The 16529-nt window shown below is 35.9% G+C and overlaps 1 long non-coding RNA gene across 1 annotated transcript in view; it reads right to left on the reverse strand.

Moving 5' to 3' along the window:
* LOC140615580 (uncharacterized) overlaps positions 1–16529 on the reverse strand; it is a 106071-nt gene that overhangs the window by 1033 nt on the left and 88509 nt on the right. The gene's annotated exons all lie outside the window — the stretch shown is intronic.

Here is a 16529-nt window from a genome sequence, read left to right on the forward strand (position 1 = left end):
AAAGGAAAGAAACTCTGGCACACGCTATAACATTGAAATAAGCCAGACATTAAAAGACAAATATGTTATGATTCCACTTATATGAGGAATCTAAAGTAGTCAAATTCATAGAAGCAGAAAGTGGAGTAGTGGTTACCAGTGACTCCGTGGGAGGGGAAGAGCAGGGAGTTGTTTCACAGGAAGAATGTTTCAGTTTTGTGGTATGAAAAAGTTATAGAGCTCTGTTGCATATCAGTGTGAATATGCTTAACATTACTAAACTGTGCATTTTAAAATGGCTGAAATGCTAAATTTAATATTATGTGTTCTGTTCACAACTAAAACTATTTTTTTCTCCTCTCAACCTCTTTATTTTTTTATTTTTATTTTTTTATAATAAGTAGGGTTTTATTTTCCTTTCACTTTACTGAAGTTCAATTTGCCAACATATAGCATATCACACAGCGCTCATCCTGTCAAGTGTCCCCCTCAGTGCCCATCACCCAGTCACCCCAACCCCCTGCCCACCTCCCTTTCCACTACCTCATGTTTGTTTCCCAGAGTCAGGAGTCTCTCATGTTCTGTCATCCTCACTGATGTTTCCCACTCATTTTCTCTCCTTTCCCCTTTATCCCCTACCATTATTTTTTATATTCCCCAAATGAATGAGACCATATAATGTTTGTCCTTCTCCAACTGACTTACTTCACTCAGCATAATACCCTCCAGTTCCATCCACGTTGAAGCAAATGGTGGGTATTCGTCATTTCTAATGGCTGAGTAATATTTCATTATATACATAGACCACAGCTTCTTTATCCGTTCATCTTACAATGGACACCAAGGCTCTTTCCACAGTTTGGCTATTGTGGACATTGCTGCTATAAACATTGGGGTGCAGGTGTTCTGGTGTGTCGATGCATCTGTATCTTTGGGGTAAATCCCCAACAGTGCAATTGCTGGGTCATAGGGCAGGTCTATTTTTAACTCTTTGAGGAACCTCCACACAGTTTTCCAGAGTGGCTGCACCAGTTCACATTCCCACCAACAGTGTAAGAGGGTTCCCCTTTCTCCGCATCCTCTCCAACATTTGAGGTTTCCTGCCTTGTTAATTTTCCCCATTCTCACTGGTGTGAGGTGGTATCTCATTGTGGTTTTGATTTGTATTTCCCTGATGGCAAGTGATGCGGAGCATTTTCTCATATGCATGTTGGCCATGTCTATGTCTTCCTCTGTGAGATTTCTCTCCATGTCTTTTGCCCATTTCATGATTGGATTGTTTGTTTCTTTGCTGTTGAGTTTAAGAAGTTCTTTATAGATCTTGGAAACTAGCCCTTTATCTGATAGGTCATTTGCAAATATCTTCTCCCATTCTGTAGGTTGTCTTTTAGTTTTGTTGATTGTTTCTTTGGCTGTGCAGAAGCTTTTTATCTTGATGAAGTCCCAATAGTTCATTTTTGCTTTTGTTTCTTTTGCCTTCATAGATGTATCTTGCAATAAGTTGCTGTGGCCAAGTTCAAAAAGGGTGTTGCCTGTGTTCTCCTCTAGGATTTTGATGGAATCTTGTCTCACTTTGAGATCTTTTATCCATTTTGGGTTTATCATACACCCTCTTTGTGTATGGTGTAAGAGAATGGTCTAGTTTCATTCTTCTGCATGCAGCTGTCCAATTTTCCCAGCACCATTTATTGAAGAGACTGTCTTTTTTCCAATGGATTGTCTTTCCTGCTTTGTCAAATATTAGTTGACCATAGAGTTGAGGGCACATTTCTGGATTTTCTATTCCACAATTAAAACTTTAAAACAATACCTCCTAACCCCTTTTTGTGACCTGCTTCTTTGCAACTACTACTGAGACTATTGAGATGGTACTCTCTCATACTCAACCCGTTTATAAATTTAGCTCTGTATGATCAACAATTTTCCCAAATAATATCTGAGGGATGTAGTATATCAAGTACACCCTGCAGGTCACAAATCCTCAAATACAATGGTCAAGAACATGGGCTTTGTAGCTAGGCACATTAGAGACCTTTGAATCCCTAGCTCTGCACTAGCTATGAAATCTGGGGAAATGTATAAAACCTCTGATCTTTCTTCACCTAGTTACTGGGAATGAGAGTGCTTATTCCATAGGGTCATCATGGATGCTCAATATAATAATAAATGAAAATGTCTGACATAGTGCCTGGCAAAGTGGTGCTTAATAAATGTAGCTGCTAATATTACTCTGTACGCATTAATACCATTCCTCCCACTACTCCATCATTCTGCATGAAAGTGGGAAGGGTTCCTCCCCCCACCACCTGATGCTTCCTTTCTGTTTATTTAACTACCATTTAGTAAACTCCTACTAGGTGTCAAGCCCCGGGCTTGGCATTGGGAGTGTGATACACAAGTGCTACTTTATAAAGGAGTTTCACCTCAGGTAGAAGAAGCGAACATGCACTCAAGTGATACGTAGAAGTAAACTGGAAGTATGGGCTGGGAAGTGAGCACAAGAGCATCCACCTTCAGGGTTCCAAATTAAAACATTAATGTTACATGTGTTACATAAGTGCAATAACTAGTTCTAACATGTGATAGCCCTCACATGTAAAGGCACTCAATAAATCTCAGCTTCCTTTTATTTTAAGATATTTGGAAGCTTTCTCCTGTTTCTTTCAATATGTTATTATCTCTGAATCTGCTAATTGGAGTCACAAGTAATAATTAGGAGGTAGAATATCCTACATGAGAAAGTCAATGTCTCTGGATTTTTGTAAACTTTTGTTCTGAAATTTTTCTATATGTCTGGAGGTCAGAATCCCAAGGGTAGAACAAATTATTTTAAGATTTGTGTGGAATCAGAAAAGACCCTGAATAGCCAGGGGAATTTTAAAAAAGAAAACCATAGCTGGGGGCATCACAATGCCAGATTTCAGGTTGTACTACAAAGCTGTGGTCATCAAGACAGTGTGGTACTGGCACAAAAACAGACACATAGATCAATGGAACAGAAGAGAGAACCCAGAAGTGGACCCTGAACTTTATGGTCAACTAATATTCGATAAAGGAGGAAAGACTATCCATTGGAAGAAAGACAGTCTCTTCAATAACTGGTGCTGGGAAAATTGGACATCCACATGCAGAAGAATGAAACTAGACCACTCTCTTGCACCATACACAAAGATAAACTCAAAATGGATGAAAGATCTAAATGTGAGACAAGATTCCATCAAAATCCTAGAGGAGAACACAGGCAACACCCTTTTTGAACTTGGCCACAGTAACTTCCTGCAAGATACATCCACTAAGGCAAAAGAAACAAAAGCAAAAATGAATTATTGGGACTTCATCAAGATAAGAAGCTTTTGCACAGCAAAGGATACAGTCAACAAAACTCAAAGACAACCTACAGAATGGGAGAAGGAATTTGCAAATGACGTATCAGATAAAGGGCTAGTATCCAAGATCTATAAAGAACTTATTAAACTCAACACCAAAGAAACAAACAATCCAATCATGAAATGGGCAAAAGACATGAACAGAAATCTCACAGAGGAAGACATAGACATGGCAAACACGCATATGAGAAAATGCTCTGCATCACTTGCCCTCAGGGAAATATAAATAAAAACCACAATGAGATACCACCTCACATCAGTGAGAATGGGGAAAATTAACAAGGCAGGAAACCACAAATGTTGGAGAGGATGCGGAGAAAAGGGAACCCTCTTGCACTGTTGGTGGGAATGTGAACTGGTGCAGCCACTCTGGAAAACTGTGTGGAGGTTCCTCAAAGAGTTAAAAATAGACCTGCCCTATGACCCAGCAATTGCACTGTTGGGGATTTACCCCAAAGATACAGATGCAGTGAAACGCCGGGACACCTGCACCCCGATGTTTATAGCAGCAGTGGCCACAATAGCCAAAGTGTGGAAGGAGCCTCGGTGTCCATCAAAAGATGAATGGATAAAGAAGATGTGGTTTATGTATACAATGGAATATTACTCAGCCATTAGAAACGACAAATACCCACCATTTGCTTCAACGTGGATGGAACTGGAGGGTATTATGCTGAGTGAAATAAGTAAATTGGAGAAGAACAAACATTATATGGTCTCATTCATTTGGGAATATAAATAATAGTGAAAGGGAATATAAGGGAGGGGAGAAGAAATGTGTGGGAAATATCAGAAAGGTAGACAGAACATAAAGACTGCTAACTCTGGGAAACGAACTAGGGGTGGTGGAAGGGGAGGAGGCCGGGGGGTGGGGGTGAATGGGTGACGGGCACTGAGGGGGGCACTTGATGGGATGAGCACTGGGTGTTATTCTGTATGTTGGCAAATTGAACACCAATAAAAAATAAATTTATTATTAAAATAAAAAAAAAGAATCCCAAGGGTACATCAGTACTGTAAAACAAAACAACATAAAACTAAATGGGATAATCATCTGTAAGCTTCTATTATTGTAATGGTATGTAATAAGAAGTTACTAAACTTGACTTCTCCTCACTGTATTTCCTTTAGGTGCTACATAAACACTGTAAAATAAATCCTCAATATATCTTTGTCTTTGAAATACATATATACATACATACATACATATATACACACATAAATAGATCACCAAAGTGTTACAAAGCTGTTTTAAAACCCCATCTACAGGAAAGTTAGTGATAATAATAATTATTATTATTAGATTAATATTATTAGAATAAGATTAGATAAAAGTCTAATATTATTCTAAATTATTAGAATAATATTATTAGATAAAGGTCTAAAGACAGAAGCCATTGGCTTTGTTTCTTCTTCACGACACCTTTTCCCGTTTAAAAATAATCCCATCAGTTCAAATCCTTTTTGAGAAGAGGATCCAGAAACAGAGTGTGATTTTCTCCCAAAACAGAGAGAAAAAAGTAAAATCAACTTCCTGGATGCACAGTGCTAAATATTTTTACATATGATATCTCATTTCTTCTCATAGCATCTCTGCAAAATGAAACTAGTGTTCTCACTTTCCAGATTTTAGAAATGAGCCTCAGAGATGTTCTGCAACCTGCCCTATGTCACACAGCTGGTAAGTTTCCAGGTCTATGTGACCTGCAATCCATTGTTAGTTCTAAACTCCCTCCCTGGCAGAAGATGTGACTGCTCTCTAATAGCCTTTTCTCAAATTCTTCAGAAAGAAGCCAGATACAAGCATAACTTTTTCTGGAGACACTTAAAAATTGGAAAGCTGGGACAGTTACTAACCCAAATCATCTTGAACTTGCAAGCTTCTCAAGCTCTTGTAACTAAATAGATCACAAAAGAAAAACTGTTATAAATATTGCAGCAAGTTAAACTTTCTTTTAAGAAAGTTTCTCAAGTGCATGTCTATGGATACCAAAGAAATAAGAACTGCAAGTGGTATCCATATAATGCTCTGTTAGCATTCACTGCTCATTCTCCCTCCTGCTTCAATGATGGAAAAGATTAATATATCATTCAGTTAATACAAACTGTAATTCATTTCCAAAGTGCTGTGTTTCCTTCATAGCATCAAATCTGGCAGCTCTACACAAGTGCTGTTCTGTCAACTGGAATAACATCTTTAATGAACTTGTCTCTGGAATATCAAATGTATAATCTGCTACACAACTTGCAACCCTACTGCTCAAACCCTCATCATCTAGTCTACTGGCTTCCACATCAAAAGAAGAAAAAAAATCCATTCCAGCACCCTGACCTCAATAAGCTGCAAACCAACCACCAAAATCTACAAGATTAGTTCTAGTTTGTTCATGTTCCATTCTGCAATTCTGCTTCTCTAATCACTGAGCACAGAGAGGACAGGAATATTTCACCAACCCTTAAGTATGCTGTCCCTGGGCAGACAATATTCTAGAGAACCATGAAATTTATATTGCCTCCCCCAAGAAGAGTACAATCCTATGGGATCCTAACAGCCTTTTCTGGGGCCACCATTGGGTAATGCTTAGTTGCTCCAAAGCCAACACATGGCCAACAATCAGGTTTTGCCATTCTGTCATATTGCTCTAGTTCTTTAACAGAATTTTATCCAACTATACATCATGCTTTTAAGAATGAACAAAGGCAAGTCAAAATATCTACTCTGCCAATTACAATGAGCCTTTTTTTCCATGCATTCATTCCTGAGCTGCTCTCTTCTGATCCTTTTCTACTTCAGCTACCACTAGACCTCAAGATTTATCTGTGGCTCACAGAATGTGAACTTTGCTTTGCTCTCTTATCTCTCCCAGTGGAAACTCGGGTTCACCTAAGGACTGTGTAAATTTGGCTTATCCAATTCATTTAACAAAACATTTATTGAATACTTATATGTGCCAACATTATTCTAGGTGCAAAGAATGACAAAGAACAGAACAGGAAATATTTATTTCATGGAGCTTATATGCAGGGTGGAGCAGATAATAAACCAAATGAAAAACTAAGTTATATAAAGTGATGGATGCTAAAGAGAACAACTAAAGCAATAAAGTAGATGGGGAAGTATAACTCAACTGCAAACATGGTAATCAAAGAAGGCCTCACTTTGGAAGTGGTATTTTAACAAAGACCTAGATGAAGTGAAGGAGAAGGCTGCTAGTTGAGTTGCATCAGGTAAGAGTAACCTGCCAGATGGGAGAGTCATGGAGAACATGATAGAGTCAAGTGGCTCTATCACTTGTATTTAAGAAAATACCAACATATTACTTACTACTTATTTTTTCTAAGCCTCAATGTTTTCAACTATAAATATATCAAATGACTTTTGAGCTTGCAATGAGATAATATACATAAAACACCAGTTACTGCATAGCAGCTCAATGTTATTTAAATAGATAGATAATATATTAATAGAGAGATGGGCAGATTGACAAGAGGATATGGTAAATTAGGATAGGATTAGATAGGATAGGATAAGATAGGAGAAGACAGGACAGGGCAGGATAGCTTAAGAAGGCCACATGTGTAACTAGAGAGATGACAGATATCTAGGACCAGAGAATCCACCTTACTACTTGGCCACCACTTAACTGGAGCACCTAGCCACACATTCCATAAGGTAGGCAGACTTGTGATTTGTGTCCTATATTTAAACATTTACATTAATTAAAAATTAATGTGACTTTGGGTGATTCATCTAGTACTTTTAAGTTCCTCATCATTTAAAAAGATCAAGGTATACTAAATAATTACTATACCTTCTTCAAGTCTATTACTATATGTTTCAATAAGGTCCAAAATTTATTTTTGGGGCTTTACCACACCTAAATAAAGGAGTGAAAATTATTTATTCTAAGACATGAAGGTATTATCTGTCTTAAATACAGCAAGAAACAGGGACACTTGGGTGGCTCAGGGGTTGAGTGTCTGCCTTCGGCTCAGGCCCTGATCCCAGGGTCCTGAGATTGAGTCCCACATCAGGCTCTCCATGTGGAACCTGCTTCTCCCTCTGCCAATGTCTTGCCACTCTCTCTGTGCCCCTCATGAACAAATAAATAAAATCTTAAAAAAAAAGCAAGAAACATTCTTCAGAAAAGACCACATGTTAAGCCACAAAACAAGTCTCAATAAATTCAAAAAGATTGAAATAATATCATGCATCTTTTCAAATCACGAGAGTATGAAACTAGAAATCAATCCAAGAAGAGTTGGGAAAGAACAGAAATATATGGAGGCTAAACAACATGCTACTAAATCATGAATGGGCCAACCAAGAAATAAAAGAGGAAATCAAAAAAATACTTAAAGACAAATGAAAATGAAAATACAATAGTCCAAAATCTTCAAGATTATACCAGTATGGGCTTAGTTTAAGAAATAAGAAAAATAATCTCAAAAACACAACCTTAACATATACCTGAAGAAGATAGAAAAAGAACAAACAAAGCCCAAAGCCAGTAGAAGGAAGGAAATAATAAAAATAGAGACTAAAATAAGCCAAAGAACAGTTCAATGAAACCAGGAGCTAGTTCTTGGAAAAAATAAATAAAATTAATAAACCTTTAGCTAGGCTCAACAAAAAAAATGAAATGGAGGAAAAATAATAAGCAACATGACAGAAATAAAAGTATTATAAGAGAACACTATGAAAAATTATATGCCCACAAATTGGACAACCTAGAAGACATAGATCGATTCCTAAAACCATACAACCTCCCCAAACCTTCCTGATTCAGATAGAAATAGAAAATTTGAACAGACTAATTACTAGCAATGAAATTGAATCAATAATCAAAAAAATCCCAACAAACAAAAGTCCAGGGCCAGAGGTCTTCACAGGTGAATCTTACCAAATTCTACCAAAAAGAGTTAATGCCCATCCTTCTCAAATTATTTCAAAAAAATAGAAGATGAAAGAAATTTTCCAAATTTATTATACAAGTCCAATATGACTCTGATACCAAAACCAGAAAAAGACACTACAAAAAAATAAAACTATTCACCAGTATCTCTGATGAATATAGTTGCAAAAATCTTCAACAAATTTTAGTAAGCTAAACCCAAAAATATACTTTTAAAAATCATTCACCAAGATCAAGTGGGATTTATTCCAAGGATGCAAGTGTGGTTCAATATTCACAAATCAAACAATGTGATACATCACATTAACAAGAGAAAGGACAAAAAATCATATGATCATCTCAATAGACATTGAAAAAGCATTTGACAAAATACAACATCCATTCATGATAAAAACTCTCAACAAAGTAGGTATAGAACAAACATACCTCAACATAATAAAGACTTATATGAAAAAAACACATCATCCTCAATGGAGAAAAACGAACTTTTCTCTAAGATCAGTTAACAGATCAGGATGTCCACTCTCACCACTTTTACTCAACATAGTACTGGAAGTCCTAGCCACAGCAATTAAAATAAGAAAAAGAAATAAAAGTCATACAAATTGATAAGGAAGATGTAAAACTTTCATTATTTGCAGATAACATGAAACTATATGTAGAAAATGCTAACGACTCCACCAAAAAAAATATTAGAATTGATAAATGAATTTGGTAAAATGTAGGATACAATAATATATAGAAATCTGTTGCATCTCTATATATGAATAATGACATAAAAATTAAGAAAATGATCCCATTTACAATTGTATAAAAAATAATAAAATAGCTAGTAATAAACTTAACCAAGAAGTTTAATGACCTGAACTCTGAAAATATAAAACACTAATAAAAGAAATTGAAGACAACACAAAAAAATGGGAAGATGTTCCATGGTCATAGACTGGAAGAACTATTATCGTTAAAATGGCCATATGACACAAAGCAATCTATAGATTTAATGCCGTACCTATCAAAATATAAACAATGTTTTTCACAGAACAAGAAAAAATAATATTAAAATTTGTATGAAGCCACACAAGACTTCAATTAGCCGAAGTAATCTTGAGAAAGAAGAAAAAATGTGCAGGTATCACTCTCAGATTTCAAGATATTCTGCATAGCTCTAGTAATCAAAACAGTATGGTGCTGCCACAAAAAACAGACACATAGATCAATGGAACAGAACATAAGGTCCAGAAATAGAGCCACACTTATATGGTCAATTAATCTATGACAAAAGAGGCAAAAAATATCCAACAGGGAAAAGATAATCACTTCAACAAATGGTATTGGGCAAACTAGACAGCTACAGGAGTTAGAATGAAACTGAACCACTTTCTTATACACAAAAATAAACTCAAAATGGATTAAAGACCTACATGTGAGGCCTAAAACCAGAAAATTTCTAGAAGAAAACAGACAGTAATCTGTTGGACACTGGCCTTAGCACTATATTTCTGGATATGTCTCCTTAGGCAAGGGAAACAAAAGCCAAATTAAACTATTAGGACTACATCAAAATAAAAAGCTTTTGCACAATAAAGAAAGCCAGCAACAAAACAAAAAAGCAACCCTTGAATGGGAGATTGCAAATAATATATCTGATAAGGGGTCAATACCCAAAATATAAAAAGAATTGATACAATTCAACAACAAAAAAAAACAAATATTCCCATTTAAAAGTGGGCAGAAGACATGAATAGACATTTTTCCAAAAAAGACATACAGATGGCCAACAGACACATGACAAGATGCTCAACATTACTAATCATCAGGGAAATGCAAATCAAAACCACAATGAGATATTACCTCACACCTATCAGAATGGCTAATATCAAAAACACAAGAAACAGTTTGGCAAGGATGTGGAGAAGAAGGAACCCTTGTGTACTGTTGGTGGGAATGCAAGCTAGTGTAGCCACTATGGAAACTAGTATGGTGGTTCTTCAAAAAATTAACAATAGAATTACCATATTACCTAGTAACTCCAGCACTGGATATTTACACAAAGAAAATGAAAACACTAATTTAAAAATATATAGCACCTCTATGTTAATTGTAGCCTTATTTACAATAGTCAAGATATGAATGCAACCCAAGTGGCCAACAATAGATAATTGTATAAAGAAGATGTGATATATTCATACAATGGAATATTACTCAGACATAATAAAGAATGAGATCTTACCATTTGCATCAACATGATGGATATAGAGGATATAATGCTAAATGAAATAAGTCAGAGGAAGACAAATACCACACGATTTTACTCATATGTGGATTTAAAAAACAAAACAAAAGAACAAAGGAAAAAAAGAGACAAAGAAACAGACTCTTAAATGCAGAGAACAAACTGGTAGCTGCCAGAGGCAAGGTGGATGGGGGGATTGGGTGAAATAAAGGGGATTAAAGTACATTTATATTGATGAACACTGAATAATTCATAGAATTGTTGAATATTATATTGTACACCTGAAACTAATATAACACTGCATGTTAATTGTATTTCAATTTTTAAAAAAGAAAAAAAATTGGGGGGGCACCTGATTGATTGGGGTGACTCACTGATTGAGCTTCTGCCTTTGGTTCAGGGTATGGTCCCAGAGTCCCAGGATCGAGTTCCACATTGGGCTCCCTGCATGAAGCCTACTTCTCCCTCTGCCTATGTCTCTGCCTCTCTCTCTGTTTCTCATGAATAAATAAAATCTTTAAAAAAGAAAAAAGAAAAAAATACAGAGAGCTATTTAACACTTGAATACTGACTATACCCACAACTTCCTCATAGGAAATGGGAAGAGTCAAAACAAAGAAACATACAACACTGACAAAAGCAATTAAAACTTTTAAAAATAGAAATGCATGGTCCAAGGCCTGAAAAGACGTTATTTAAAATGTATGGTAATTTTGACCTCTTGCACTATCAAGTTCAGCATTTGAAAATACCTTCTATATCAATTTTCCATAGTCCTACAAGTGTAAACGTCTCTTCGTTTCAAGTTTTTAAAGTTTGCTTCAGGCAGTAAATATTAGTTCCATTTGATTCCAATGTTATCTAATGATCACAAAAACTTTTTGGATATGCAAAATATGAAGTGAATGAATATGAAAAATATGCAAGCCCATTTCCCTGACCTCCATGATATAGCATACTGTTATTAAAACTGATGACCATTCATTTATAAGCAATTATTGAGAGACTAACAGGCACTATGTCTATATGCAGGGACCACAAGTGTGTCAAGGTCTTTGCTTTGGAAAAGAACAATTTAGTGAGAAAGACAGAAAAAAAATGCTTTGGTACTGAATGAAAATGCATAATCAATGTGAATACATAATAAAGGTATAGCATAATAGAAAAGTAGATTAATGACCCCTTGGATAATCAAAGATTTCACAGAAAAAATACATTCAAGGAATTTTAAAGAATGAATTTGTCAGGAAGACAATTTTCAACAAATATGTATCCTACTCATAATCAGAAAAAAAAGTGATAAGAGTCATTATTTCAAGGTGATAAGATTTTAGGTAATTATTTTTCTCTCTGTTCTTTTTTTTTTTTTTTTTTTTTTTTGGATTGTGTCCAAATTGTGTTTTCTATTTCTAATCAGAAAGTGATGTAATACTAATATTGCAAAATGAACTATGTGCTGTTTATGGTTAAGGTCCTTAAGTTTCATAACTAAAGCTAGAGCTAACTTTTCTCTAATTTATCAAAACTGACAGCAGCCTGGGTATTAAAAGGTAAAAATTTAATCTTTAGTTTCCTGGTAGAGAAATAATAGAGTCAACATTTACTACATAAAAAGCTATCCAGTAACACTTAAGAGACTCAGGAAGCAACATCACTTGAACAACAGTCACACTTTATGCTTTGACTTTAAATCTAAGTCACTCCTGTCCCCACATCATTTCTGCATCTTCCATAGCCCAGGCACATTATACTACTTGTCATCTGTGAGCACACCATGCTGATAGGTGCTAATTCCTACACTTGCCCTTCCTTGACTGTGTGCCAGACTTCCACACACACGATTCAAGACCTGTTCTGTGACATTTCTCTCTGATGCCTTCCCATATAAAATGGGAAATAAGAATGAGACTTACCTGTTAGGGTTTTTTCCAAAAAGAGAATCAAGGGTTCTTAAGAAAGAGCATTTCTAATTGTGAGACCTCCTCCATCCAGGCCCTCCTCGTCTTTGTGATCCTGTTGGTTTTGTTACTCCCACAGCTCTGCCACTCAATGACCCTTCCTAAATATACTGTGGTATTCATCTCTTGCCTTACTCACTTTCAGTTATGAGTAAGATACACCCATTCTCTTGTTTGGCTTCATGGATCCCTTAGATACCTGGACTCCCAAAAAGAACAGAGGCACTAGGCAATTTTAAATCAAGAGTATCTGTTGTGTGTAGTGATATTAATGCTATCAAGGTCTGACTAGTGAGTAATTTAGAGTGATTTTAATTCATTCCTTATTACATAGGTCCTCAATAAAAATGAAAAAACCTGTAGTTGTTAATCAATAAATACAATCTGTGAAAAAAATATCTTCAAGACATATTCAAAAAATGTTAATGAATTCTTACTGTATGCCAGGCATTATACCTCATGAAGCATGTGTTCTAGAGCAGGAAACAAAGTACTTACAAATAATAAGGTGATAAACTATACATAAAGAACAACTTCTGATATGAAAAATGAATACTCCATGTATTCTGGAGAAACTCTCCAGGGTTTAATTCAGAAATGCCATTTTGGCAATACCAGACTTGACGGAGTACCACTCCACTATGTTCCCAAGGCTCCCTTAACATTTTTCCCCATGAACACAGTGCTTCTCACTTGGAAATTATCTATTTATATTTCTATCTCTCCAACTAATGTGAGCTTCTCAGGATCAGGAGTCCTATTTCATATAACTTTTTAAGATTTAGCATAAATTAATCATCTAGTGATATGTCATAAAAGCAAATACACAATGACTATAAACCATCAAAATCATGTTCCAAGCTCTACAAAATGTCCACAAACCTCAATACATGTTGATTAAACATGTAGAGCAGCCCAGGTGGCTCAGCGGTTTAGTACTGCCTGTAGCCCAGGGTGTGATTCTGGAGACCCAGGATCGAGTCCCACGTCGGGCTCCCTGCGTGGAGCCTGCTTCTCCCTCTGCTTGTCTCTGTCTCTCTATCTCTCTGTCTCTCTCTCTCTCTGTCTTTCATGAATAAATAAAGTCTTAAAAAATTATTAAACATGTAGCCTCAATAGACTGTAAAGGAAACATGCAACAGCAAAAATTTGACAAACGTTGAGCTAAATTATCAGCGCTGAGTGGATAGAGTTCTCTGGTCAATTGTCTTTGGGTTCCCTCTCACATACCTACTTTCAAACTGGAATATGACTGCCTACAAATATCAACATGAATATGCACAAGGAATTTAAAAACCCACAAGATAAATTGGATGATTCTTCCTGTCTCTAGAAATGCATGTTAATTTCAAAATAGGCATATTATTTGAGTAGGACTCAAAGTTTGCATACATATTGAAGATAAGCTGAAAACTTCAAAATAAAGTCATGCTTTCATAGGATCACACTGAGTCATGGAGGTAGGAAATAGAGAAGAGCCTCACCATAACCTGCCATTTATGGAACTCTAGTGAAAAAACTTAGGATCCTCTAGACAAAATCAATCCCTCATTTGAGAAAGCAGGCATACCATTTTACTATACCATAAATGACAATAATTTATAAAAATATGCCAGCTCTAAGTCATACAAATTGAGCTCCTCAATAACAACTTTCTCTTTTAGAACAGGCAAAAGCTTTTAAGAGATGATTTGGGATAAACTAGTTCTAAAGAAAGAGAAAAATAAATAACAGAGCCAAATGATTTCTTTTGTATTGATAAATTTAAAAGGAAAGAGAATCCAGAATAATGTCATTTGCCCTAAATTGGTATTCAGTATTACAGAATTTCTTCCAAGTTGTCAAATATTTGAAGACTTAAACAAGAATACAATTGGGAGAGTTTTGTAGAAAAATCTCAAATCTTTTCCTTATTATTATACACACTTTTTCTTTCCTACTTCACTTGAATTCCTAAGCAATATAAAAGAAAACTGAGTAAAAAAAGTCCCCAAAAAGTTATGTAGAGAGATATGTGAGCAGTGAGAAAAATTATCACTGTCTTTCTCTTAGTGACAAAGGTAAAATATTTATGAATTAAATGTACAAGTTTAAACTAACACTTCTTAAAACATTTTGAAATTTTTTAAATATTAAAAATCTTTAGTCTACTCATCCTTAATTTGCTATTGGAAAAGAATTTAGCAGTAAGAAAAAAATTTAAGGAAAACAAAGTCAAAATCCTAATTACAAAAACAATAGCAATTGGCAAAAAAAAAAATGTCAACCTAAGACAACACTGATCATGTTCTACTAATAAAGTTTTCTTCCCCCAAATTTTTAAATACCAAATCTCTCTGGGTGTGCATGACCAGTCACAGGTGACAGATTACCCAGCCTAACAGCGCAGTCCGAATTCTTCCCAGGCCAGTGATATAGGGTTGTCAGTGCAAAGTAATACCTGCCAATTAAATTCTAAAACTACTCTGATTAAAGGATACTCATACCTAAAAATTGAAAGTCATTTATCCGTCAGAATTGGAAAAAAAAGTATTTTATTTTTATCATTTTGTAAGCAACTAAGAACATAATTAGTTGATCAAAAGACTATAGTCATCCCTTCAAGTCCCTCTAAAATAATTTCTTAAAATTCTTTTTAGAATTATTTTTGTCTTCCTTTGTGAAATTTCTGTTCATGTCTTTTGCCCATTTCATGATTGGATTGCTTGTTTCTTTGCTGATGAGTTTAATAAGTGATTTATAGATCTTGGATATTAGCTCTTTATCTGATAGGTCATTTGCAAATATCTCCTCCCATCCTGTAAGTTGTCTTTTAGTTTTGTTGACTGTTTCTTTGGTTGTGCAGAAGCTTTTTATCTTGATGAAGTCCCAATAGTTCATTTTTGCTTTTGTCTCCCTTGCCTTCATGAACAGAAATCTCACAGAGGAAGACATAGACATGGCAAACAAGCACATGAGAAAATGCTCCGCATCACTTGCCATCAGGGAAAATACAAATCAAAACCACCATGAGATACCACCTCACACCAGTAAGAATGGGGAACATTAACAAGGCAGGAAACCACAAATGTTGGAGAGGATGTGGAGAAAGGGGAACCGTCTTGCACTGTTGGTGGGAATGTGAACTGGTGCAGCCACTCTGGAAAACTGTGTGGAGGTTCCTCAAAGAGTTACAAATAGACCTGCCCTATGACCCAGCAATTGCACTGCTGGGGATTTACCTCAAAGATACAGATGCAGTGAAACGCCGGGACACCTGCACCCTGATGTTTATAGCAGCAATGTCCACAATAGCCCAACTGTGGAAGGAGCCTCGGTGCCCTTTGTAAGATGAACGGATAAAGAAGCTGTGGTCTATGTATACAATGGAATATTACTCAGCCATTAGGAACGACAAATACCCACCATTGCTTTGATGTGGATGGAGCTGGAGGGTATTATGCTGAGTGAAATAAGTCAGTCGGAGAAGGATAAACATTATATGGTCTCATTCTTTTGGGGAATGTATAAAATAGTGAAAGGGAATAAAGGGGAAAGCAGAGAAAATGAGTGGGAAATATCAGTAAGGGTGACAGAACATGAGAGACACCTAACTCTGGGAAATGAACAAGGGGTAGTGGAAAGGGAAGTGGGCGGGAGGTTGGGGTGACTGGGTGGCAGGCATGGAGGGGGGTGCTTGACGGGATGAGCACTGGGTGATATGCTATATGTTGACAAATTGAACTCCCATAACAAAAAAAATATATTTTTGTCAACCTTACTTATTTCCTTACTAGTACTTCTTCCCAACATCACTGTCCACCTGGAGAGCTCAGTAAACCTCATATAACTGTTCAACCATATCCAGCATCATCTGTGTTATTTATGGAGACTAGCAATTAAATCAGTAATGGTGGAATAACCAAATAGGATATAATCCTAAAGTAGAACTAGAGAATAAATTATATTTCTCATGAGATTTCTTTTCCAACAATTAGTAGTATATCCTTAATAAATGCTCATATTAATAAATTATGCTGTGCATATGGTTGGAGTGGGTTGGGGGGTGAAAAGGCTG

The sequence above is a fragment of the Canis lupus genome, chromosome 23 (assembly GCF_048164855.1).
Source record: "Canis lupus baileyi chromosome 23, mCanLup2.hap1, whole genome shotgun sequence".
NCBI lineage: Eukaryota > Metazoa > Chordata > Mammalia > Carnivora > Canidae > Canis > Canis lupus.